Genomic DNA, 27338 nt, shown 5'->3' on the forward strand with positions numbered 1-27338 from the left:
CCCCTTTAGGTCCCCTATTTATAGATTTTTTTTTTTTTTGTTTAGGAAGAGTTTTGATTTTTATGGACTCTTTTCAAATGTTTTTGATAAACCACATGGAGAGGATGATTTTTTTAGAGAATTCTAACCTAAATGGACTCTAATTAATCCCTAATTAACACCTAATTAAACCCTAAAAAGTCCAAATGTGGCACCACCTAGTATGGACCCACATTTGGTTTTTAAAACTTGAATTTAAAACCTTTAAAAACCAATGGTTTAAAACTTAAATAAAATGGATTTTCAAAATTGTTTTTGACTCCTCTAAACCCCTAACCTAACTAGGACATTGACTAACCCTAGTCTAACCTTGACTTCTTCAAATGTGGCGCCACCCCGAGTGGGCCCCACTTGAATTTTCAAAAACGATTTTAAAACTTAAAAATGAGAGTTTTTTCAAAACAGATTCAAAAGTAGACTTGGAATTAAAAGTTTTTGAAATGGCATAGAGTTCTAACTTGGGTCAGAACTCCTCTGGATATGGCTCCAACTGAGTGGACCCCACATCAGAGTTTTGAAAATTTGAAATAAATATTGAAAATGGCTTTGAAAAGGGGTTAAAATCAATAGTTGAAATTCAAAACTTTGAAAGTAGAGTCTCAAGCGAACTGGAACTCCGGGTTAGAGTTCTGGATTTTTAGGACTCTGTGATTTTTGGTTTTTAAAAGCCAAATGAAGGAGTTTTTGAAAAGATTTCATCGAAAATGGTAAAACAAGTCAGAAAATACAGTCAGGGTTAGACTCCTAACCCAATCAGAACTCTGAAATAGAGTCCTGAATTAACTAGACTCTACAAAATGACCTAATTTTTGAAAAACAAATGAAAATAAATGAAAATGGAAGTAAAAACAGACTCCTGACTGGATTAGGACTCCAGGACAGAGTCCTGATTGGACTGAAACTCTAGATTTTTTGGTATTTTTCTAAAAAACGGATGAAAGAACTTGTGAAAGCAGTGAAAACAATAATAAATATTGGAATAAAACAGAGTTCTGATTCAACTGAGACTCTGGGGACAAAGTCCTAATTGAACTAGGACTCTCAGATTTTTGGATTTTCTGAGAAAACAAATGAGAGAATTTTGAAAAATTAGTTAAAAACGATAAAATTGAAGTTTTGGTTTAGAGTCCTGATCTGATTAGGACTCTAAGAAAGAGTCCTGATTCGATCAGAACTCTAAGAATTTTAGTTTTCTGATAAGCAAATGATGAAATTTGGGTAAAGCTTTTGAAAACCAGTGAAAATGAAGTATAAAAATCAATTTTGGATAGAGTCCTACTTCGATCAGGACTCTGGGGCAGAGTCCTGATTTGATCAGGACTCTGAGATAAAACCTCAGAATTTTGAAATTCTTTGATAAAAGTGTAATAGTTTTGATAGATTGAAAGATTTCTGAAAGATTCTCTCAAAATTGAAATCAATATCAAAGTCCTGATCCAACTAGGATTCTCTGAACAGAGTCCTGCTTTGACTGAAATTCTGAGTTTCTGACTCATTTTGAAAGATTTTGAAAGATTTGATTGAAAATAGATAAAATAGCTATAAAAGATTAGAGTCCCAATCCAATTGAAACTCTGAAGAAGAGTCCTGATCCGACTGGACTCTTGAAGAAGAGTCCTGATCCAACTAGGACTCTAAAAATTTGGCCAAAACAGAAGATTTTGAAAGGTTTTCTTTAAAGACAGGTAAAAAGGTAGTGCAAAGTAGAGTTTTGATCCGACTAGGACTCTGGAAAAAGAGTCCTGATCCAACTAGGACTCTAAGATTTTGGCCAAAATGGGGGAAATGGACAAGGGATAGGACCATAACTCGTTCAAAATCAGAATGATGTTTTAAAAAGGTTCAAAAAGATTCAAACTGATGAAAATATAGAGTCCTGATCCAACTAGGACTCGAAATTTTTTGAGATTTTTGATAAATGAAAGAATCCAGAAGCGACACCACCTAAATGGGCCTTATCTGAGAATTGAAATCAATTGAAATTGAGTTTGAAATGAATCCAGATTGTTTTCTAAGAAAATGCTTCAAAACATAAGGTCCTGGGGATTGGCAAACGACAAAATGTTGATTAAAAACCCAGGTTTTAAAATTATTTTTGAAAGAAAAGTTTTAAAACCCCAAATCTGGATTAAATGTTTTGAAAACAAGAGTGCTGGATCTCGAAAATGAGATGTAATGACATGTAATGCTATGCAATGCCATAAAATGGTATGCTGAATTCATGCAGTGATATGCAATGACACATGAAATGTAAGCACTGGATAAGAGTGAAAATTTGGGGTGTTTACAAATGCCCCTCTTTGCTGCTAAGCCGGTTAGAGGCCGAGCTTAGTGGCAAAGAAAAACACACCAAATTCAGACTATAAAAATGCCCCAGTTAGATAAATTTGACTGGGTATGAAAGAATTAGTTCAAATGATGGTGGTAGATATAGCATAAAGGGTAAAGAGGAAGATTCACCTCATCGAAATGAGGCTCAGGCTTAGCCCTTAACCTGGATGGGATGACAAATGAAATACCTCATCAGAATGAGGCTCAAGTTTTACACCTTGACCTGATCGGGGACGATACCTCGTGGAAAAATGAGGTTCAGGCTTAACCCTTAACCTGAAACGGGACGATACCTCATGGAAAAATGAGGTTCAGGCTTAACCCTTAACCTGAAAGGGGACGATACCTCGTGGAAAAACGAGGCTCAGGCTTGACCCTTAACCTGAAAGGGGATGATACCTCGTGGAAAAACGAGGTTCAGGCTTGACCCTTAACCTGAAAGGGGACGATACCTCATGGAAAAATGAGGTTCAGGCTTGACCCTTAACCTGAAAGGGGACGATACCTCGTGCAAAAATGAGGTTCAGGCTTAACCCTTAACCTGAAAGGGGACGATACCTCATGGAAAAACAAGGTTCAGGCTTAACCCTTAACCTGAAAGGGGACGATACCTCGTGGAAAAACGAGGTTCAGGCTTGACCCTTAACTTGAAAGGGGACGATACCTCGTGGAAAAACAAGGTTCAGGCTTAACCGTTAACCTGAAAGGGGACGATACCTCATGGAAAAACGAGGTTCAGGCTTAACCCTTAACCTGAAAGGGGACGATACCTCATGGAAAAATGAGGCTCAGGCTTAACTCTTAACCTGAAAGGAGACGATACCTCATGGAAAAATGAGGCTCAGGCTTAACCCTTAACCTAAAAGGGAACGATAAACGGAGTCCTCGAATAAAGAAACCATGATGGGACCTTCGAATTTCGCACAATAAATCCGAGAGGGGTTTGCAAAAGGAAGAAAGGGGGTTTCCCTAAAGCTTGAAAAGGGATTGATCTTGGGCGTCTCATTGCTGAGACTGTATGGCTTTTAAGACAGATGACCTTTTGCAGAAAAATTCAGGTTTAACCCTTACCCTGAACGGGGACTGTCTATGGTGGGACAGTGGGGAGCACAGGGAAGTGTGCTAATCTGAGAGCCCAGGCGCTCAAATTAAAACAAGAAGGGAAGGATCTTGGATGACTCCCATCATCCGATCCTAAAAGGGATAACAACAACGCCTGGATACATCAAAATAGACATCAAGCTCTCACTTCATGTCAGGATAACTTGAAAAGATTGCCAATAAGATAAAAATTGTGGTTAATTCAAGAATGATAAGCATATATATGAAAAATATTCCCTCTTGTCTACCTGAAGTATTACCTCCGACTGGGCTTAACTCCGTTGAATCAAGATTTGAATTCAAATATCATTGCCTTTGACTTTATCTCAAGGAAGCTATCAATTTCCTTGATATGGGCGGAAAAGAATATATTCTTGATATTGCGAGAGCTATTGGTGAAAGAATATTGATAAAAGAATTTCACAAAATTAAAGAAGATTCTTGATAGATTCGGCAGTCTGATATCCTGTGATTCTTTTCTCATGATGATCTTTCTGCACTCTCTTTTTGACAGAATTGGAGCTCTCTTGAATTTTTCGGGAATTACGTCATCCTTCATTTTGGAGATGTCATGACTTTTCTCTCTTTTTGGGAAGGGTACGTCACAAACTCCTTCATCTCAGAGATGTTCTGATCCTTCTTTTCTCTCAGGGATTATCTTGACAATTATTGGCTCATTGATTGGGAATCTCTTGATGATAGCAGAAATTAAATATCTTTTAGGGTTTGTCAGTAGGTCCATCACACTCGCTTTCATCTCGACGGTGATCTAGACTTTCCCTGGAAGGATCCGTCACAAACTCCATCATCTTGGAGATGATCCAAATCTTCTTTGGCCCCGGGGGTCGACTCGCATAATTCGTCTTCATCTTGACGACAATTGAGAGATCCCTTTTGCAAATAGTTAATTGCAGCTTAGGTGATTGAGGAGATATGAAGGTTGAGTGGATTTTTCTGTATCACCCAGGATATTTCGACTGCTTATTTTTCAAGAATGATCTTTAAAAATATGCCATTGACTGCGATCAATATCAATCACTTCTGGCTTTGCAACAACATTGAATTTTCTTTGCTGGCATATCGCGGATTTATTCTTCATCCTCTTGGTTGGCCAATAGAAAGATTTTGAAATTTGAATCCTTTTTCGCGAAAGCTTTGTCATTTCGGAAGTATTACTGAAGGTATTTCGAGGTACAATTTTATGCAATAAAGATTTTGAGATCAACAACTATTTTTCATGACAAATTGGCAAAATATTCTTGGAATCCTTGGTGAAAGAAATCACTTGAGATCTAAATGACACATCCGTGGCTAGATTCTCCTCTTCTTTCCCCAAAGGAGAGACTCAGGCTTGACCCTTACCTGAACGGGTAATAAAAAGATACTCCTCTCTTCCCTGAAGAGGAGGCGTTTGCAAAACAAACTTTCGAAGAAAAATTAAGCTTTCGTCAGAACTCCATATTTCTAGGCTTCTCTTATAGAAAGGGGGCCGTTAACAAAGATTGGAAGGATATCATAGAGGAGCGAGTCCATCACACTCTCCCTGGAAAAAGGGTCCTCGATGACGAGGGTGGTCTAACAAAAGACATTTAAGATTACAAGGAGGACGAGCTTTCGTCGAAACTCTCCCTGGAAAAAGGGTTCCTTGCGTGACAATAAAGATTATTTTGCAAATTGTTCGTGAAGCACGAGTCCCTTCAAACTCTCCCTAGAAAAAGGGGTTCAACGAATGAACAATAAAGACATGCGAAAAGAAACGAGCTCCCTCGAACTATCCCTGGAAAAAGGGTCCCTCGCAAGAGAAGTACTTGACGATTGATTTTGATAGATTTTGATAACTCAAAGAACTGCTTGATAACACGAATGACTAGAGGTCTCACAAAATCGGCAACCCGAATGTCAGATTAACAGAATAGAATGACCCAAGGGTCTGATACAGATTGTTTGGTTCGCAGGTTTGAAGATTAACATTGAGTCTGAACCCCAATATGAGATTTATGTTGCGACCAGCATGAAGACCGAACTTTGATAGAAATACCAGTATGAGCACTGAAGTTTAAAGGATTACCAGTACGAACCCTGGATTTTTGAAGGATACCAGTACGAGCACTGGATTTTTAAAAGACTACCAGTACGAGTACTGGATTTTGAAAGATTACTAGTACGAGCACTGAATTTTAAAAGACTACCAGTACGAGCACTGGATTTTAAAAGGTTACTAGTACGAGCACTGGATTTTGAAAGATCATCAATACAAACACAAGATTTGGTAAAGCAATCAAGACGATGTTGGATTTCATAAAAGAACCAATTTGAAATATGGATTTAACCGGACCAGTGGAAAACTGGGTTCAGTCGAAAGCTTTGAATCGAAATTCAAATCTTCAAGGAAAAACTAGATGGATTGGATTTTGAAAGAGAATTCGAGTCAGAACTCAGATCTTCTAGACCAATTACCAAATTTGCAGGAAAGTTTGAGTAGAAGTTCAAACTTTTAAAGGAAAGCTAAGCGAATTGGATTTAAAAGAAAATTCGAGTCGGAACTCTGATTTTCTAGACCAATTCTGAATTGGATTTGGAAGAAAATTCGAGTCGGAACTCAGATCTTCTAGACCAATTCAAGACATTTGAAGGAAAGAAAACTAGATGAATTGGATTTGGAAGAAAATTCGAGTCGGAACTCGGATCTTCTAGACCAATTCAAGACATTTGAAGGAAAGAAAACTAGATGAATTGGATTTGGAAGAAAATTCAAGTCGGAACTCGGATTTTCTAGACCAATTCTGAATTGGATTTGGAAGAAAATTCGAGTCGGAACTCGGATCTTCTAGACCAATTCAAGACATTTGAAGGAAAGAAAACTAGATGAATTGGATTTGGAAGAAAATTCGAGTCGGAACTCGGATTTTCTAGACCAATATGTTTTGTGTTTGGAAACATTGACTAGGAAGAAAACCAAAAGAGTTTCAACAGGATTTAGAAAAGTATTAGCACGAGCACCGGATTTGGGAAGAATACCAGTACGAGCACTGGATTTTAAAAGGTTTGCCAGTACGAGCACTGGGTTTTAAAAGATTGCCAGTACGAACACTGAGTTTTAAAAGGTTACCAGTACGAGCACTGGATTTTCAAAGAAATCACCAGTACGGGCACTGGGTTTTAAAAGATTACCAGTACAAGCACTGGATTTTGAAAGGTTACCAGCACGAGCACTGGGTTTTGAAAGATTGTCAGTACGAGCACTGGATTTTTAAAAAGGTTATCAGTACGAGCACTGGATTTTGAAGGGTCATCAATTAACGATGACTTGGATGACTTGCCGGGGTCTCAGGAATTATCCCTTATCCTAAATGGGAAACTTATGAATTTGGTGCAATGAATGTGAATGAATGCATGCAAATGCAAATAAATGCAAAATGATGTAAATGGATGCGCATGCATGCAAAATGAGAGATTTATTTGATCCTACCTGCACACAGGTTGTTTTGAATAAAAGGCAACTTTATAACAAGAATGCCTCAGTATATTCTGAGGAAGAGAGATATTTCGATAAAAGAATAATTGATCATTTATTGAAGGGAATTTTTGAAGAATACAAAAGATAGAATAGAGATTTTCTAGGTATAGAATTTCTTCAAATGTCGAGCATTAATGGGGTCAGATAGTTCTACCTCGTCTGCATTAATCAGATGATATGAATTACGGGGCAATGCTTCTTTCACCACGTAGGGACCTTCCCAGTTTGGTGACCATTTGCCACGTGGACGATGCTTGAGATGAGCCGTTGATCTAAGGACCGAGTCATTAACTTGGAATCTCCTTTTGATGACTGACTTGGCATATTGCCTTGTTATCCTCTGACGATAAGACTGAGCGTGCTCTGCTGCTTTGAGTCTTTTCTCATCAAGTAAATCCAACTGTACCAATCTCTGTTGCTGATACTGATCGAGTGGTAGCTCTAAAAGAGATGTGAACTTAAGGGCGGGCTTCTGAACATGAAGAGGTAACACCACCTCAGTCCCATAAACAAGTTCTGAAGGAGTTGCATTGGTTGGGGTTTGAATGGTAGTTCGATATGCCCAAAGTGCATCATGGATTTTCTCATGCCAATCACGACCCGTCTCAACAGTTCTTTCCAAGATGCGAATCAAACTCTTGTTGGTTGCTTTTGCCTGACCATTTCCTTGTGGATAATAAGGAGCTGAAAAATGATGATGAATTCTGAATTTTGAACAAAAGATCTTCATTCTCTCATTCTTGAAATGAGTACCATTATCTGACACGATGTCGTGCGGTATACCGAAACGACAAAGAATGTTCTTATGAATGAACGAGACTACATGTCGACCTTCCACTGTACGCAGAGTGACGGCTTCAACCCATTTGGTGAAATACTCTGTTGCGGCAAGGAAATATTTATGACCATTGGAAGCTGAAAGAGTGATGGGTCCTACGACGTCGAAGGCCCACATAGAAAATGGCCATGGAGACACGACTGATTGCAAGTACGTGGCTGGCGCATGAATAGAAGGTGCGTGCATCTGACACTGAACGCATTTCTTCACAAAATGATAGGAGTCTTGCTGCATGGTTCTCCAATAGTATCCTGCTCGAATGATTTGTTTAACAAGGGTTTGGTAGCCGACATGACCACCGCAAATACCTTCATGCGCTTCTCGCATGATTTCTTTGGCTTCTTCTTCATCTAACCACCTGGAATACTCAGAACTGAACCCACGACGATAAAGAACATTGGCATGGATAAAATAGCGGGCGGACATATGCTGAATTGCTTTTTGCTCCTTCTTTGATAGTTCTGGTGGAAGCTCACCAGTTTCAATAAAGTTTTTAATATCTTGGTACCAAGGCTTCTTTTTCTGTTCCGCCTGGTTGACTTGCATTATCGGAACGAAGGCAGGTTGGTCAAGTCTACCAATTTCAAAAGAGCGATAGGATTCTCCATTTCTGAAAGACATAATGGAGCCTAAGCTGGCCAAACCGTCAGCTATTTGATTAAACTCTCTTTTGATATGAAAAAGCTGAAATTCATTAAAATTGTTGATAAGGGCTAAAACGATCTTTTGGTAAGGGAGCAACTTCTAATCTTTTACCTGCCATTCAGCTTTGACTTGGCTGACTATAAGCAATGAATCGTCGAAAGCGTGTACCCTCTTCACATTGAAGTCTTGCAAAATTCTCATACCTTGTATTAAAGCTTCATACTCAGCCATATTATGGGTACATTGAAAATCCAGTTTCAGAGAAAAGGGGATCATCTTTTTCTCTGGTGTGATCAGCAAGATTCTGATCCCCATGTCGGCCATGTTCTTCTGACTGCTTTGTGACCTTACTGTCCTCTGCTCTTGCCCGTACCCGATGTATCTTTGCCAGTTTCGATAGGATTGAAGGATTGATGACTAATCTTTTTATCGGTTGAGAAGACATTCTAAAATTTTGAAAAGGAATAGCTTTTAGAAAAAGTTCATTCACTATGACATAAATTGCATGAGAATAAAAAAGATAAGAATAATGAATTTTGAAGACAAATTGCAGAGGAATAAGAGAAAGATGACATCCAGATAGACGAGAAAATTGATAACTTTATTGAAGACTTGAAATGAAATGAAGACATTTAAAATGAACTGAAATGGGACATTGTTCCTACAAACTGCAGAAATCAAATGAATGAAATAGAAAAGACAGATGGTAGAAAATTTTTAATGGATCCCTTTAATGAAGACAGCATTTTTGTGAGATCTTTTGCCCATGAATCCCAATCCTGCCCTGCGCGGATGATGATCAGGGACCACTGGCTCTAGTCGGCCATCTCCGTTCTTGCCCAATCCTTTGAAAGGCTGATAACCATGCTTCAGTAACAAGTCAAACCCTTTCTTGGTTCTAACAAACTGCGGGAAAAGAGGATGGTCCTTGAAAGTACTGTAATCGAGACGACCTTCGATCTTAAAGAAATGTGGTCCTTGCCATTGGACCATCGCTGCTGTGTGGTTTGTCTCTGATGCTGCTTCTAACTTTAGCATTTCAAGGCTTTCACTGAGAACAACCTCTAAACTTTTCCTAATGCTGGGGATATCAGCAGTATAAGTTGGCCTAGGGATCATAGGCTGAGGTAGCCTCTCTTCAGGATCTTCCCCCAAAACAGTAGTTATCATGCCACCTTTAGACCATTTGATGCACTGATGCAGAGTGGATGGTACGGCGTTGGCATTATGAATCCATGTTCTTCCCAGTAGAAGATTATACGTTGGCGGCACGTTAACGACATGGAAAAGCACTGTATGAACAGAGTAGTTGATAAATATTTCCAAGAAGATCTTTCCCTTTGTTGTTTGTCCATGATTATCGAACCCATAAATGGTGATCGGATCCGGTGTATACTCTTCTTCTTTTATACCCAGAGCCTTGGCAGTCATTTCAAGACAAATGTTGAGGCTACTGCCTCCATCTACAAGCATGTGGGGTACAGTCATTCCCCGGGTTCGCACTATAATGTACAGGACATTGTTATGAAATGTGTGAGGTTTTGGCAGATCCTCATCTAAGAAGGTTATGGGAGCATTGGTCATGGCCTGATTAACGATTTGAGCCATGTCTTCAGGTGTGGTGCCTGACTTGACCTTGATTTTTCGCAGTAAATCGTCCAGGACTTGCTGATGCTTAGGAGAGGCATGTGCCAACTCAAGGATAGGGATATTAGAGAGGGCAGTGATTGGTCTTTGCACTGTATCGACCTTTTCTTCTGATGTTCTCCCTTTTTCCGAAGTAGATTTGACAAAGCTCTTGGGTAACCACGACATTCTTTTGGCTACCTCTAGAGATACTCCAGCGGGCTCTCTCGAAACTTTCAACTTACTGAATGCTGAAACGAGGTCCATCTTTTGAGAACTGGACTGGGCCTTATGCAGCACTAATACCTGATGTTGTACCTTGATATCGCTGCTAGGGCATGGCTGGATATGATCTTGTGGCTGAAAGGGATGATCAGATATCATTGTTGTTGAGTGCTGCAAGAAAAGCTGATTTAGAATTCCCATTTTCTCATCTTTAGCCCCTTCTACCAACAGATTTTTGTCAATATAATCTTGTATGATGTTTTTGAGAACGAAACAGTTCTCGGTATCATGTCCCACAGTTCGGTGGAACTTGCAGAATCTGTCCTTCATTTTTCCCATAACCACTGGTGGGTCAGCTACCCTTGGAAGCTTAATCATATCACTACCGAGCATATATTCTAATACTGTCTCGAGGGACTGGTCTAGAGGAGTAAACTTGCGGTTATAACTCCATCCTTCCTGCTTCGGCTTTTCCTGTGGTCTTGATCTCTGCTCGAGAATTTGTTGTGGTTGTCTGTCATATTGAGGAATCGACTTGCCTTTCTGATCAATTTTGTTGGGATTTGACCCTCCTGAAGCATAACTGTGATTTTTCCCATTTCCTTTGTTCTGATTCTTGCTGTTACTGGCAGAGTAGGTAAAATGGGCTTTCTTCTTTGATTCTTGTTGACTGTTATTCTTTGCAAACATAAAACCTTCATAAGATCCATTCTCCATACTCAACTCGAGCCATTCGGCTTGTTCTGTCAATTCTATGAAGCTCTTCGATGGAGATGTAGAAATCAGTCCCCTCAGGGGTTGCGAGAAGTTGCTCAGGATCAAAGATAGTGCAAGTCCTGCTATCGGCTCACACATCTTGTTGCAAGCGGATCTCCACCTATGAATGTAATCCCTGGCCTTCTCATTTTTCTTCTGCCTCAGACTGCAGGGATGACTGAGAGTCGGGAGTGCTTCAGCATTGAATAGAAAGCGCTCAATAAATAAATTGACCACTTTGTCGAACTCTTTCAGTTCTATTGGATTAATGTGCTTTGAGTACCACTTTGCTGTGACACCTTCCAAACTGAACCGTCAAACTTGATAAATTTCTTGGGGAGATTGTCAAGATCATCATCCCCATCCAGTCCATCATAGAAGTCTTCACTTGTAAAGACTTTTTTGCCCTTGTCACGAGCTTGAAGATCCTTAACCATCTTCATCACATCTTTGAGTTGTGACTGCGTAGGGTCGTCAACAAACTGATTCTTGGACTTGTAAGCCGACCCCTGCCCCTGAGTCGACCTTTTGAATTCTTGCTTGTTTTCATACTCTTTGTCAGTATCATCTGCTGATTCTGACTCGTCAGACATTTCCTCATGATGATTTTGCTTTTTACTAATTTTCACATTCCTGGCCGTGTGGCCCCTATCCTTCTGTTTGATCTGAGTCTGTTCAGCACTGGCTTCACTTGCTCTGCCAGCATCTTGGTCATCATTTTCTTGAACATGACGTACATCTGGGGATCCACGTCATCCTCTGCTTGCTGACCCTGACTACGGGGTGAGTCCATTTCCTCTTCTGCGCGACTGAGTACGTGATGCCTTCAACTGATGTGGTTTTCTTTCCGGACCTTGTATGAACCATCGAATATCATAAATATTCTTCTAAATGTCACTGGTGCTCTCTACAAGGCAGAACTGATGATTAGGCTTTTGAAAGAAATTGGGTTCGAGAAAAATATTTGTTGAGAATTTTGGTAGACAATTGAAAAAGTATCCCATTACTAGGGATTGAGTCGCCGCTGGGATTACGACAATTGTGTTGTCATTCCTTTGCAAAAGAACAAACAACTAAAAATATGCCTTGTTACCTAGGCGAGGTCGTCAAACCAAGATGAAGTGAAGATTAAAGGAATCTTATTGAAAATATGATTTTAATAGTACACTTGACAAAGGGGAGGGGGACAGACAATTTTCCACCACTCCTGATAATCAGAGGACACTCGAGGACCAGGAAAAATAGTGAGAGTAACAAAAGAATCCCAGCCATGTCTGGCAGAATGGTATGCTCCGGACCACTGATCTGATGTGAGATCGAACTCTGGCAAGACCTCTGATAGTGGGCGAATCTCTACACGCTTTTGTCTCTGAGAGAACTGCCTGACACACCGCTCTGGATGGTAGTATGTGCAGAAGAAGGGGCCAAGTAGCCTGAATCGCTTGCCATATGCATAAGTATATCTGGGAGGTGATTCCTGACGATCAAAGTAGTCCCATACAACTTCTTCCTCCTGAAGGTTGTCGATCAAGAACCGATATCGTGCAACTGGAAGGAGCTTTTCACCATTGTATCTGAATGAACTGGCTCGGGCTGGCACATGCCGGAGGAACCAAGACTGCAATGCATAAGTGCACCCTTCGACTAAAATCGATTCTTCGAGCATGAAACGTGTCAACCCCCGGTATAGAAAGGCGAGTGCGGCTATGGAGAGGCGGCTGGTCTGTCGACTTCCCCACCTTCGCAGAAGTTGAACTATCTTGATATCCATGTAATTCTGTCCATCTGGAAAGAGAGTGAGTCCCACAGTGCACAGGACCATCGCATGCTGGATTCTCTCTCGAGCTGTCCTGGACAATGAGTTGACTTCCACAAATGCCCCATACTGTTTGTAGATTTCGAGCAGGTCCATATATTCATTTTCATCATCCTCGATCAATGGCCAAGACTTGCGTCCTGTCATTCGAGCTAGAGCGTCTCGGGGGTCCAGACCCTTGACACTAATCAAAAATTGCTTCTCCAATGGATCTCCAGGCTGACCAGCTGGCTCAGGTAATCCCATAATTTCTGAAAATTCATCTATCAATAACATCATCTTGCCCCATGGAAACCAGAAGGTAGAAGTGCTCGGATTCCACCGCTCTGCTAGTGCATGGATCAAATTGTCGTTGATTGTCTGTTTTCTCACTGCGGACGCCAGTTCTAACCCACAATCGTCCAAGTGGTCCGAAAACATACGAGAGAAGTTCTTGAACCATGAATAGTACCACCGGGGAAAGAAGGATCCGGTGCTGAGGACTCGATGTTCAGAAAGACTTTGTCGCACCTCGTAGGAGATGTGACCCTCAGGGAAGACTGAATCAAGCTGACTGGATGCCATCAGACTGAAAAACAGGAATAAGACTTGGGAAAATACAGGAATTTTGAAAGAGAATTGCAGGCAGGATAAAATGACGCAGAAATTCGAGATCCAGAAGAAAGTGAGGATGGAAAATCACCTGGAGTTTTGAAGGAAATTAAGGGAAATTTGGAAAATTGTCCAGGGTTTGATGAAATATGAAGGAATACTTCATAAAATGAAGTATTTTGAAAATCGTTCAGGGTTTAAAACATGAACAGTACATGGACATGGATTGGGGATTTTTGGAAAAATCGTCCAGTATTTTTTTTTAGAAAATTGGGAAAATATGGAAAATAAAAAGGACATGATTATAACACATTCTGCACAAACAAGTATGCACATACAATATTCCCTAAAAGCTGACTCTAGATGCACAAGTTTTGAAATAGCTGTAGGACCTTAATCCTAACTCTAAGGTTCAGATCATCTGTGTCCAATCATGCTATGCCTATATACTCAAGCCAAGGCTCGATGTACATGGCATAAAATCAATTTCTCCGGTTCTAGGTTCAAGTTTTCCAACATCCTTGAGCACCTGCCGATATACGTTGGACTATGGCCCTTGGTACGTGGCAGGGGGGTTTTCACCCAAATAGGTGGCCCAGTTGTGAGGCTTTGTCCCGAACTATGGTTCTAGAAGAAAGCCTAGCAACGTGAAGACCGGGTAAAAGTAGGTAGGGTGGTTTTTGAAAACATGAGCACATGCAATCAAATCAGAAGGCTCTAAAACCTAAAGAGATAGAGATTTAAAATTTTTTAAAGAAGCAAACATTGTTTTCAATCAAACCTAGATTGAGGAGGGTTGTATTAGACCTAAGTCTATGTGAGCATGAAAATTTCCTCCTCAATATGGTCCCACCAAACCATACTTAGTCTATATGAGATCCATGTCAGCTGGGTTCAAGTCTAGGCTCCTAGGTTCACATGATATCATGAAATAAAAGCTAGCATTCCATGAAACACGATTTTGACAATTTGAACTAAGTTAAGAACACAATTGATCAGGCGAAGACAGGTCCCATCTCGGTTGCCAAACCTGTTATCATCGCAAAATTTTTACTTTTGCAAGTCAAACTGACCTTTGAAAAAGATTTTGAAAATAACTCACCTCCGTTTTAAAATGTGGGATAATTCCGAAGAATGAGACTCGCTTGTCGGTACGAGGTTCAACCGTTCCTGGCGCCTTTACCAGGGGTAATTGAACCAAGGATCAATTGTGTGCTTAGCTTTGCTCAACTTTTCTAAATCATATTCTATTTCCTAAATGCACAAAGAATCAGGCATGTGCTATGAATTTTCTGAAAATGCAATTTTAAAAACATGATGTTTGCTTTGAATAACTGAAGTACTTGGAAAGGATATCACATGGAAAATCGTGAATTAGGACTTGGAAAATATTTCTGAGAAAAGTAAAAATCGATTTCTGAAGAAATATAGAGGTTTTGTGAAAATTGATTTTGAAAAATGTGAAATAACTTTGGAGAACTTCATTTCTTTGAATTCAAACTTTGAAATTGAAAATAGAACTTAGAAAATCAAATTTGAAACTTGGGAAATACTTGAAATATCATTGGCAAATCAATATTTTGAGAAAATCGATTTTTTTGAATAAGACTTAGAAAAATTTAAGAAAACTGATTTCTCTGAATTGAAATTGAAATTTGTAAATGAATGAAATGAATGAATATGAATTCGAAATACTTGATTTTGAAGAATTGGGAAAATCTTTTTGTATTTTTGAGAAATGCAGTGCATTTTGAAGTTAGCCTAAGAGTGTAGGCTGAATGTGGCTAATACGAAGATTACAAATCTGGGTATCATTTGTATTCTGACTATGGCCATAAATACAAATTCCACCAAGTTTGTCAACTCCATAAGAGCTAGTGCATGTGCCATTCGTATAGACCATAGTGAATTTAAGAAAATGTGCATGAATGATACATTCATCAGACATTTAATATTTGCAGAATTAAACTATATGCAATGCAATCCTAGTCTAAGCTGAAATTTAAATTCTTATTCCAAATTTAATTTAATTTACATCACTATTGAATTTAAATACATGAATTTAAAAGAAAGTAAAGTCTTTAATGTTCCTGCAAAACTAGAAAGCTTGGTTAGTGAAAATATGTTGGCTTTTCTAGGTTTATCTAGTAATATCTAGAAATTACTGGATTTTGCTAGATATAAGCCTTTTTGCCATGATTCCCTTAAATCAAAATGATGAAATATGAAATAAAATTTAATAAATAAGGAAGATAAAATATGAAATTTCGAAATTGGGGTCAAAATGACCAAAATACCCCTAATAGCAAGACTATGACCTTGAAATCAGGGTTTTCAGAAAGATATTTTATAAAATACAAGTTTTAAAATTCAAATGAAGATAAATCAAACTAAATATGATGTGACATGATTAAAAATATGGAAATTAGGGTTTAGAATTTCGAAATTTAGGTCAAATGACCAAGTTACCCCTGATAGCAAGACTATGGCCTTGAAATCATGGTTTTCTGAAATAGATTTTGGTAAAAACTTGGGATTTTTGATTAAAATAAATACAAAATCAAACATGAAACACCCTAATATGATTCTAGATATGAACAAACCCTAAAAACACACACTTATGCACGAAAATTCAGAAATATCACCAAAATTGTGATTTTATCAGTGTTTTTGGATATTTCAGGTATCCTGTTTTGCAATTTTATTAATTCAGACATCAAATGAATTCTAAATTTCATAAAAATTGTCAAAAAAACTTATTATAACCCTAATATCAGATTGGAATTGCAAAAATATTTTTTTGACATTATTTTAATCCAAAAATTGCATTAACAACCTAAAATAAGCTATTTTTAACCTAGGTCACCAACCAGTTTCAGAGTTAGACCCAAATCAAGAGTCAATCCTCCATAAAAACTTCTTGAATTTTTACAGAGATAAACTAGGAATAAATACAGAGATTTCCCAATTTACAGATCGGAAAAAACATCTCCGGTTAGGGAGAAACCCTTCCGGCAATCTGAACTAGAATCTAACAAACCTAACAGGGGTTAAAACAACTACTTCAGATTGACAATACAGAAATAAATAGCAAACTTAATCAAAAATTTCTGAAATTTTAACAGTACATAGTAGACAGAAAAATAATAATACTCACTTTTTGCAGATCATAAATCGGATTTGTGGTTTGGGATTTATGAACAACACAAGTCTGATTAGGGTTTTGGTAAACCCTAACGAGTTTTAAATTTAAAAGCACACTTTCTGTCAGAGGAAAAATACTAAACAGATATCAAAAAATCTCAAAATTTCACAGTAGATAAATATAATCAATATGAATCCATGTCGCTTTACAGATCTCAAATCGGATATAGGATGAGAAAAAGATCATCACAAAAATTACCTTCCTGATTTTAACAACGATTTTAAAGCTTTAAAAACCCGATTTGATGTCTGATTTTTCTGACAGGGTTCCCGAATCCCCAAAACTCTGCTTTTTTTACAGTAGTTTACTTACATATGCATGTATCACATATAAAAAAATCAGAAATTAACAGTGAATATTTCAATCTGAAACAGCATGCTCTTTTCTGTTCTAAACTAAAAACACACAGAAATCTAAGAAACTTGAGAAAACATACATTAACTAATGAAAAACAATAAAATAAAAATTATTTCTATGCTGAAAAATGTGTAATAAACATGGATAAATAAATAAATAAATAAAATACAGGGAATCAATGGCTGGAATTTGATGTTACCTTTAAAAGCATGGATTTAACCCATTAAAAGAGCAAATCACATGTTTTATCGGTTAATAATATAAAAAATAATGCAATAAACGATTCTAATGGATTAGAATCATGAAAAACAGCATGGAATAGAGTTAGATCATCTTCTTGAATTGATTTTGGGGTTCTTGGATGAAATCCATGGTTAAATCCATGAACACAAGAGTTTCCATGGTGAAATCTATTGAAAAATCATAAAAAACTAATAAAAACTAATAAAATAATATTAAATAACTCACCTTGGGGCTGCAGCTGCAATGGAAGAAGGTGGAGGTGCTGGAGAGAAGAGAGAAGCCACGAAAATTTGAGAGAAAAAGAGCTCCTTTTGACCCCCTTTAGGTCCCCTATTTATAGATTTTTTTTTTTTTTGTTTAGGAAGAGTTTTGATTTTTTTGGACTCTTTTTAATTGTTTTTGATAAACCACATGGGGAGGACGATTTTTTTAGAGAATTCTAACCTAAATGGACTATAATTAATCCCTAATTAACACCTAATTAAACCCTAGAAAGTACAAATGTGGCACCAGCTAGTATGGACCCACATTTGGTTTTTAAAACTTGAATTTAAAACCTTTAAAAACCAATGGTTTAAAACTTAAATAAAATGGATTTTCAAAATTGTTTTTGACTCCTCTAAACCCCTAACCTAAGTAGGACATTGACTAACCCTAGTCTAACCTTGACTTCTTCAAATGTGGCGCCACCCCGAGTGGGCCCCACTTGAATTTTCAAAAACGATTTTAAAACTTAAAAATGAGAGGTTTTTCAAAAGAGATTCAAAAGTAGACTTGAAATGAAAAGTTTTTGAAATGGAATAGAGTTCTAACTGGGTCAGAAATCCTCTGAATATGGCTCCAACTGAGTGGAGCCCACATCAGAATTTTGAAAATTTGAAATAAATATTGAAAATGGCTTTGAAAAGGGGTTAAAATCAATAGTTGAAATTCAAAGCTTTGAAAGTAGAGTCTCAAGCGAACTGGAACTCCGGGTTAGAGTCCTGGATTTTTAGGACTCTGTGATTTTGGTTTTTAAAAGCCAAATGAAGGAGTTTTTGAAAAGATTTCAACGAAAATGGTAAAACAAGTTAGAAAATACAGTCAGGGTTAGACTCCTAACTCGATCAGAACTCTGAAATAGAGTCCTGAATTAATTGGACTCTACAAAATGACCTAATTTTTGAAAAACAAATGAAAATAAATGAAAATGGAAGTAAAAACAGACTCCTGAATGGATTAGGACTCTGGGACAGAGTCCAGATTGGACTGAAACTCTAGATTTTTTGGTATTTTTCTACAAAACGGACGAAAGAACTTGTGAAAGTAGTGAAAACAATAATAAATATTGGAATAAAACAGAGTTCTGATTCAACTGAGACTCTGGGGACAGAGTCCTAATTGAACTAGGACCCTCAGATTTTTGGATTTTCTGAGAAAACAAATGAGAGAATTTTGAAAAAACAGTTAAAAACAAGATAAAATTGAAGTTTTGGTTTAGAGTCCTAATCTGATTAGGACTCTAAGAAAGAGTCCTGATTCGATCAGAAGTCTAAGAATTTTAGTTTTCTAATAAGCAAATTATGAAATTTGGGTAAAGCTTTTGAAAACCAGTGAAAATGAAGTATAAAAATCAATTTTGGATAGAGTCCTACTTCGATCAGGACTCTGGGGCAGAGGACTCTGAGATAAAACCTCAGAATTTTGAAATTCTTTGATAAAAGTGTAATAGTTTTGATAGATTGAAAGATTTCTGAAAGATTCTCTCAAAATTGAAATCAATATCAAAGTCCTGATCCAATTAGGATTCTCTTAACAGAGTCCTGCTTTGACTGAAACTTTGAGTTTCTGACTCATTTTGAAAGATTTTGAAAGATTTGATTGAAAATAGATAAAATAGCTGTAAAAGATTAGAGTCCCAATCCAATTGAAACTCTGAAGAAGAGTCCTGATCCGACTGGACTCTAGAAGAAGAGTCCTGATCCAACTAGGACTCTGAAATTTTGGCCAAAACAGAAGATTTTGAAAGGTTTTCTTCAAAGACAGGTAAAAAGGTAGTGCAAAGTAAAGTTTTGATCCGACTAGGACTCTGGAAAAAGAGTCCTGATCCAACTAGGACTCTAAGATTTTGGCCAAAATGGGGGAAATGGACAAGGGATAGGACCATAACTGGTTCAAAATCAGAATGATGTTTTAAAAAGGTTCAAAAAGATTCAAACTGATGAAAATATAGAGTCCTGATCCAACTAGGACTCTAAAATTTTTGAGATTTTTGATAAATGAAAGAATCCAGAAGCGACACCACCTAAATGGGCCTCATCTGAGAATTGAAATCAATTGAAATTGAGTTTGAAATGAATCCAGATTGTTTTCTGAGAAAATGCTTCAAAACATAAGGTCCTGGGGGTTGGCAAACGACAAAATGTTGATTAAAAACCCAGGTTTTAAAATTGTTTTTGAAAGAAAAGTTTTAAAAACCCAAATCTGGATTAAATGTTTTGAAAACAAGAGTGCTGGATCTCGAAAATGAGATGTAATGACATGTAATGCTATCCAATGCCATGAAATGGTATGCTGAATTCATGCAGTGATATGCAATGACACATGAAATGTAAGCACTGGATAAGAGTGAAAATTTGGGGTGTTTACAGGGTCAGATTCAGGATAGAAATGTTGGACAAAGCAGTAATTGGCTTCTGAACTGACCCTAAAGCCTCTTCTTTTTTTGAAGCTGTCTTGACGAAGCGCTTCGAAATCCTAGGGATTAGCTTGGCAATGTCTGTCGTTACTTTGGTTGGTTCTTTGGTTGTTTTCTTGTAAAATGCAGTAATATCCACACTCTTGGCGGAAGACTGCACTTGGCGAAGGACCAGGACCTGATGTTGATCCTGAATGTCCTGACTGGAACATGGTTGAATGCTATCTTGTGGAAAAAATGTCTGTTCTGTGATGACTAAAGTTGAATGCTTGGGAAATGGCTTGGACAAAATTTCCGGTTGTTGCTCATCCTCGTCCTCAATCAACAAGTTCTTGTCAATACAATCTTGAATGATGTTTTTAAGGACAAAGCAGTGCTCGGTGTCATGCCCCACAGTCCGGTGAAATTTGCAGAATTTGTCAGTCCATTTGCCCATAGCGACCAAAGGATCTGCCACCTTGGAGAGTTTGATCATTCCCTTCGACATCATATATTCCAAGATGTCTTCGCGGGACTGTTCAAGAGCGGTAAACTCTCGATCATAACTTCATCTTTCGTGTTTCGGCTTTTCTGGTTGTTTCGCTTCTGGCTACGGCGCTGATTGGACAGGCTGTGTTTTAAAAAAATTTCCCTTCTGGGCTACAGAATTTGTCCTTTCGGCCCTAGAGTATCCGTCATTCTTGTTGCGGTTTTTCTTGCTCTTCTTGCTGCTAGAGTTGTTGCCATGATCTGAAAACTCTGTAGAATAGGTGACGTGCACCTTTTTCTTTTGATCAGAATTCCCTCTAACAAAAGGATATCCTTCATACATGCCATTGTCCAAGCCGGTTTCAAGCCACTCGGCTCTCTCAATCAATTTGATGAATGATTTGGCAGGCGATGTAGAAATGAGGTTCTTCAAAGGCTGAACAAAGTTGTTCAAAATAATCTGCAGGGCATACTCTTCTGGGACAGGAACCTTCATTCTGTTACAGGTGCTCCTCTACCTGTGGATGAATTCGCTGGCTTTCTCATTTTCATTCTGTTTTAAATTATACAGATGGTTGAGGGTTGGTGACGCTTCAACATTGAACATGAAGCGCTCAATGAACAAGTTAACAACTTTATCAAACTCTCATAGTTCGATAGGATTAATGTGGTCTGCATACCACCTGGCCGCTACACCCTCTAGGCTGCGAGGAAAGCAAATAAATAATGCCCGATTGTCTTTCCTGAAACGACCGCATTCAACATAGAATGTGGCCAAATGAGCCTTGGGGTTGCCTGTTCCGTCAAACTTGAGGAACTTCTGAGGGAGATTCTTCAGATTGTCATCCCTATCCAGGCCATTATAAAAATTTTCACCAGAGTAAGTCTGCTTGCCTTTGCTTTTGGCCTGAATGTCCTTGATGGCCTGATTCATTTCTTTCATCTGTTCTTGCATCGGATTATTTGCCGGAATAGGTTTGTTTATTGATTCGGGCTCTGCAGCGGTCTTTACAAACAACGGCGGAGGATTCTGATGATAAACAAATTGTTCTTCCTCTTCTTATTCCTCTTCAGCTGATTTTGATTCCTCAAAAGGGGTGTCAGGCTGCACTTTCTTTCTGACGATCCTGACCAGTTTTTTCACAGCTTTCTTCTTTGGTTTGCTCTTCGGAGCAACCTCCTTCTGACTGGCCTCAGCTTGTTCTGACATCATTCTGGTCATCATTCTCTTGAACAAGTTGTACATGACAGGATCTATATCATCGGTTTGGTTCTGATTCTGCCCTCTAACTGACTTAGAGGAGTTTGTTGTCTCGGCTTCGCTGTCGTTGTGCTGAGGGGCAGTCTCCTTTCCGGCTCTGGTTTGAACCATCTTGCCAATGCCAATGATTTCTGCATAGATAAAGGGAATAGTTAGAGCTTAGAGGAATTTTGAAAATGCGACCTTTTGAGAAAAGGACAGGAAAGGAGGAATTAATAGACAATTTAGACAAGTTATCCCATTACTAAGGATCGGGTCATCACAAATTTTGTGATAATTGTGTCACCATTTTGCGGCAACAAAAATGGGCCTTATGACCTAGGCGAGGTCATCCATCACGATGAGAGATAACCGAAGAAGAATATAAGAAAGAAGTCTCATCACTAGGGATGAGGTCGTCACGGGGATCGTGATCATATAAAACAAAATTGAAGAATAAAATTTGGCTATAAAGAGCTTTTTATCAGAACAAAAGTTGCATTTTTATTGATGACAAAATTTAAATACAAAGAGAAGGTGGGCAGACAATTTGCCACCATTCTCGATATTCCGAAGATACATTAGGATCAGGAAACATAGACAAAGGAATGAAGGAGTCCCAAGTATACTTGGTTACATGGTATGCCCCAGACCACTGATCTGACTGTAGATCGAACTCTGGCATGTGGCCCGTCGGGAAGTGAGTGTTGACACAAATCTGTCGTTGCGAGAATTGTCTGAGACACCTTTCTGGCTGATAGTCGACACAGAAGAAAGAGCCAAGCAATCTGTAACACTTGCTACGAGCATAAGTGTAGCGAGAAACTAATTCTTGTCTGTCAAAGTAATCCCAAAAGATCTCTTCCTGGTGCAGACTCTCGATCAAAGCTCGATACTGAACGATGAACTTTGGCTTGCTGTTGAACCTGAAGGAACTGGCTTTTGTCGGCACATGTCGCAGGAACAAAGACTGCAAAGCATACGTGCATCCCTCTACCAAAATGGTTTCTCCGAGGGCAAAACGAGCTAAGCCTCTATAGAGAAAGGCTAGAGCTGCCATGGATACTAAGAGTTGACGGGTCTGCTTGCTTCCCCATCTTCGAAAGAGTTGGACGACTCTGACATCGATAAAATTCTGACCGTCTTGAAAGAACGCTAATCCCACTGTGCATAGGATCATGGCATGCTGGATTCTTTCTTTCGCTGCTCGAGACAAGGTGTCAACTTCCTCGTAGGCTCCATACTTGCGATAGAGTCCAAATAGATCGATGAACCGACTCCCGTTGATCACAGTGAGAGGCCAAGATCTGCTCCCTGTAGCTCTGGCTAATGCTTCTCGAATATCTATCCCCTTGACATTGATCAGGAACTGCTGCTTGACCGGATTATCTGCCTAACCAGCTGGCTCTGGCAATCCCATGATGTCACTGAATTCATCCATTAGCAGAGTCATTTCTCCCCATTGGAACCAAAATGTGCAGGTACGTGAATTCCACCGTTCTGCCATAGCTTGAATCAGACTGTCGTTGATGGTTCGCTTGCCAACTATTGATGCCATCTCCAATCCACAATCATCTAAGTGGTCTGGGAACATACGTGAGAAGGTGGCGAACCAGGAATAATACCACCGAGGGAAGAAGGAATTTGACTGGATGACCCGATGATCCAGGGTTCCATCCCTTATTTGATAGAAGACATGATCTCTGGGGAAAATAGCATCGAGAGATTCAGATGTCATCAGAATGATACTGAGGCAAAAAGAGAAAGAGAATTAAATAGAATGCAGGACTTACGGATAGACTCTTGATGAGAAAGAGGACAAACACGACTCCTGAAAATTTTTGAAAGATCAAGGGTTTTTAGAAAAAGAATTTCCAGGGTTTTTTAAAGAAAAATTGACATAAAAGAGAAAGAAATGTAGGTAAAGGAAAAATATACACCTGGGTTTTTGAAAATAAAGGGAAATTTTGAGTAGTACACCCAGGGTTTTGAAAATGTTCGATATATATAGGAGAATACAAGGAAATATCGCACAATCAGAGCTGCACAAACAAAGATGTGCACACAACATTCCCTAAAAGGCTGACTCTAAATGCAATATTTGAAATGGCTTGTAGGACCTTAATCCTAACTCTATGGTTCAGATCATTTGATTCCAATCAAGGTATGCCGATATATTCAAGTCGAATCTTGAAGTACGTGGCATAGAGATAATTCTCCGGTTCTAAGGTAAAAGGCTTCCCAACATCCTTGAGCACCTACCAATATACCTCGGACTATGGCCCTTAGGTACGTGGTAGGGGGGCGCGAACCCAAATAAGTGGCCCAGTTGTGAGGCTCTCTCCCAAACTATGGTTCAGTGAGACAGCCCAGCAACGTGAAGACCGGGACAATATAGGTAGGGATGTTTTCAAAAACATGTTCAACATGCAATAAAACCATAAAGCTCTAATGCAAGTCCTAAAGAGATAGATTTAAATGAAAAGAAGCATACACTTGCATACATTGTTTACACTCAATCCCTAAAATTGAGGAGAGTTGTATTTCAAACCTAAATCTAATGTGAACATGGAATAATCTCCTCAATATGGTCTTACCAAACCATACTTAGATCCTATATGCAAATAATGTCAGCTTTAGGATAGAGTCTAGACTTCTAAGGTTTGCATGAAAAAATAAAAGCTGACATTTAAGAATAAAGACTTAGAAAATATTAAAGCAAAGCAAAGGCATAATTCGACCAGACGGAGATAGGTCCCATCACGGTCGCCAAAACTGTGATCATCGCAAAATTTTTCCTCTCTTGTGGTTTCTCTCTCTTCCTTCTCTTTTCCTTTTCTAACTTCTATTTTCCTCTTTTTTGAAGGGAGAAAAAAATAAAAGACAGAAAAGAAAGAGAGAAATGAAAAAGAAAAGAAGAGGAGAGAGAGGAACTCTTTTGCGGGGTCTCACTTGACCTTGATTTGAAAATATTTAGAAAATTAACTCACCTCCATTTTGAAATATATTGCGGGAAAATGGAGAGACGAGATTCGCTTGTCGGTATGAGGTTCGACCGTTCTTGGCGCCTTTACCAGGGGTAATCAAACCAAGGATCAAATTTATGCCTTTTTCTTTGCTGAAATATCATCTAAGAATTTATCCTAAATCTAAATGCATAAAGAATCATGCTTGTGCAATGCAAGGATGTATGCTCTTTTGAAAGATGTTTTGAAATTTTCCAAGTATTTTGAGATAAACTTGATAATGGAGTGAAGAAATGGTTTTTGAATAATAAAATCTAACGTAGAACTTGAGATAGATTAGAGAAGTTCTAAGTCTTTGAAATAATCAGAGTTGGAAAAATAAATCTTGATTTGAAAAGAATGATTTTTGAAGCTGAGATAAAGGGAAGAAGGAAGGAAATTTTAAAGTCAGAAAAACGGACTTTGAACTTAGATTTAGGAGAAGAGATGAAACTTCGAAATAGGATTGAATTTAAAATTTGAAATCAGGATGGATTTGAGAAAATCAAATGGTATTTAAAAATAGAAATGGATTTAGGAAGTTCAGATGAGATCTGAAAATGGAATTTGGATTTGAAATTCAGACTTGGGAATGGAATTGGATCTTAAAATGGATTTAGGATCTGAAATTTGAGATCCAAAATAGAGTTGGATTTTGGACCCTAAGATGGATTTTGGATCTGAAATCTGAGATCCAAGATGAAATTGGATTCTGGATCCTAAAATGGAGTTTGGATCTGAAGTCTGAGATCCAAGATAGAGTTGAATTGCGGATCCTAAAATGAAATTGGATCTGAAATCTGAGATCCAAAGTGGAGATTGTACTTGGAAATCTGGATCCAAGTTGGGATTTAGGATCTAACTTTGGATTTGGATTCTGAAAGTCCAAATGGGACCTTTAATGATGGATCTGGGTTTTGAAAGCCCATATTGAATTTAAAATTTTAAGAAGAGTCAAGTTTTGAGATTCAAACTCAAACTTTGATTGAAGATAAGAAGATGAACTTGATTTTGTTTTTTAGAATGAATCAGAAATTTCAAAATTGAACTTTCAATTTTGAATTGAATTGGAATTTTGGAGTTTGAATATAAAATGATTTTGAAATTCCAAAGTCAAATCAGACTTTGAATTTGAGATAGAATTGGAATTTGAAATAGAATTTTGAAGAAAGATGTTCAAAATCACTTGGATTTTTGAAGAGAATTTTTGAAAATATGATGCAATTCTAGCCTAAAGGATGAATGAATTTAAATAACTTTGAAATTGGATTTTGAAAACCATGTTTCATTCTTTACATGAATTTGAAATAAGATTGAAAATATAATACATCCTTGACTATGGTCATTGAATGTATTATATAATAATCTATATATAAATTCAAGTAAAGAATAAAACCTATTTTGGTGCTTTTACAGAATTTAAAATGAAATTAACTCTCAATATACCCTGACTATGGCCATTGGTATATATATTGAATTAATTTTAGATTAGACTCTGATAAAAGAGGAAAATATTTAAAGAAAATATGATAAATTTTGAAAAGGGTCCAGTGTTATTTTAAAAAAGATAAGAATACTAAGTTTTGTTTACATCCTGACTATGGCCATTGATGTAAATCATCAACTTAGGATTTATTACCTCTTACAAAATGGTGTGCGTGCCATTCGTGTTTCACCATTGTGAGATTTTGGAAAATGAAGGTAAAAAGCATGAAATTAATGATATTTACAATGCTCATTCATTCTATCTAAGACAAAAAATGTAAATTCTCATTTAAGATCTAACTATTATAATACATCAAGTTGAATTCACTACTCCCAGTAATGAGATTTTCCACATATTCCTGCAAAACAACTGGGTTGATATAAAAAAATGGGAGAAAACTGCACATATTATATAGATGTCAATGATGAAAATGCTCACGTGCCAAGGCATTTAAGGTCTAAATTGTGAAAAATGAAATTTATGTACATATAAACATGCATATATATATATTTATATCTATATACATATAGGTATATGTGAATATTTATTCACTTATATATGTATGTATATATATATATATATATATATATATATATATATATATATATATATATATATATATATATATATATATATATATATATATATATAGGTGAAATGGTGAATGTGAAGGGACAGTGTGGATGGCTGAGATAGATGACATATGTAAAATGGGTGTGAATGGAGGTGTTGCAAGGGTAAGGTAGTTGATGACTAAGATGTTTAAAACAATAAAGTGCAGGAACAGAACGTCACTGTAGCAGTAGAATGGTAGCAATAAGATGGTAGGTGACAAATGGTGATTGTGATGCTTATGGTATTGAAGTGCCTAAAAAATAGAGGATAAATGGTGGTGAGTGAGGCAATAGCTGAAACCAAGTGAAGGCTTATGATAGATTTTTACAGCCAATGGGCATATAGGTGCAGGATGTGGTAAATTAGCTACTGGGCTGGGGACCGATATACCTTATATAATGAATACATGGGAAATATAGTATGTGACGACCCAAAACCTTAATCAGCAAAATGTATCTGTTAAAGCCTAGTTTGGAGCTAACACTTCAATGTGCTGCCAGCTAAACCCAAGATCTGGTCTGAAACCTGAGGGAGTTAAATGGTCAATGTCTCATACA

Source organism: Nuphar pumila, chromosome 8 (genome assembly GCF_984573655.1).
Source record: "Nuphar pumila chromosome 8, dmNupPumi1.hap1.1, whole genome shotgun sequence".
Taxonomy (NCBI): domain Eukaryota; kingdom Viridiplantae; phylum Streptophyta; class Magnoliopsida; order Nymphaeales; family Nymphaeaceae; genus Nuphar; species Nuphar pumila.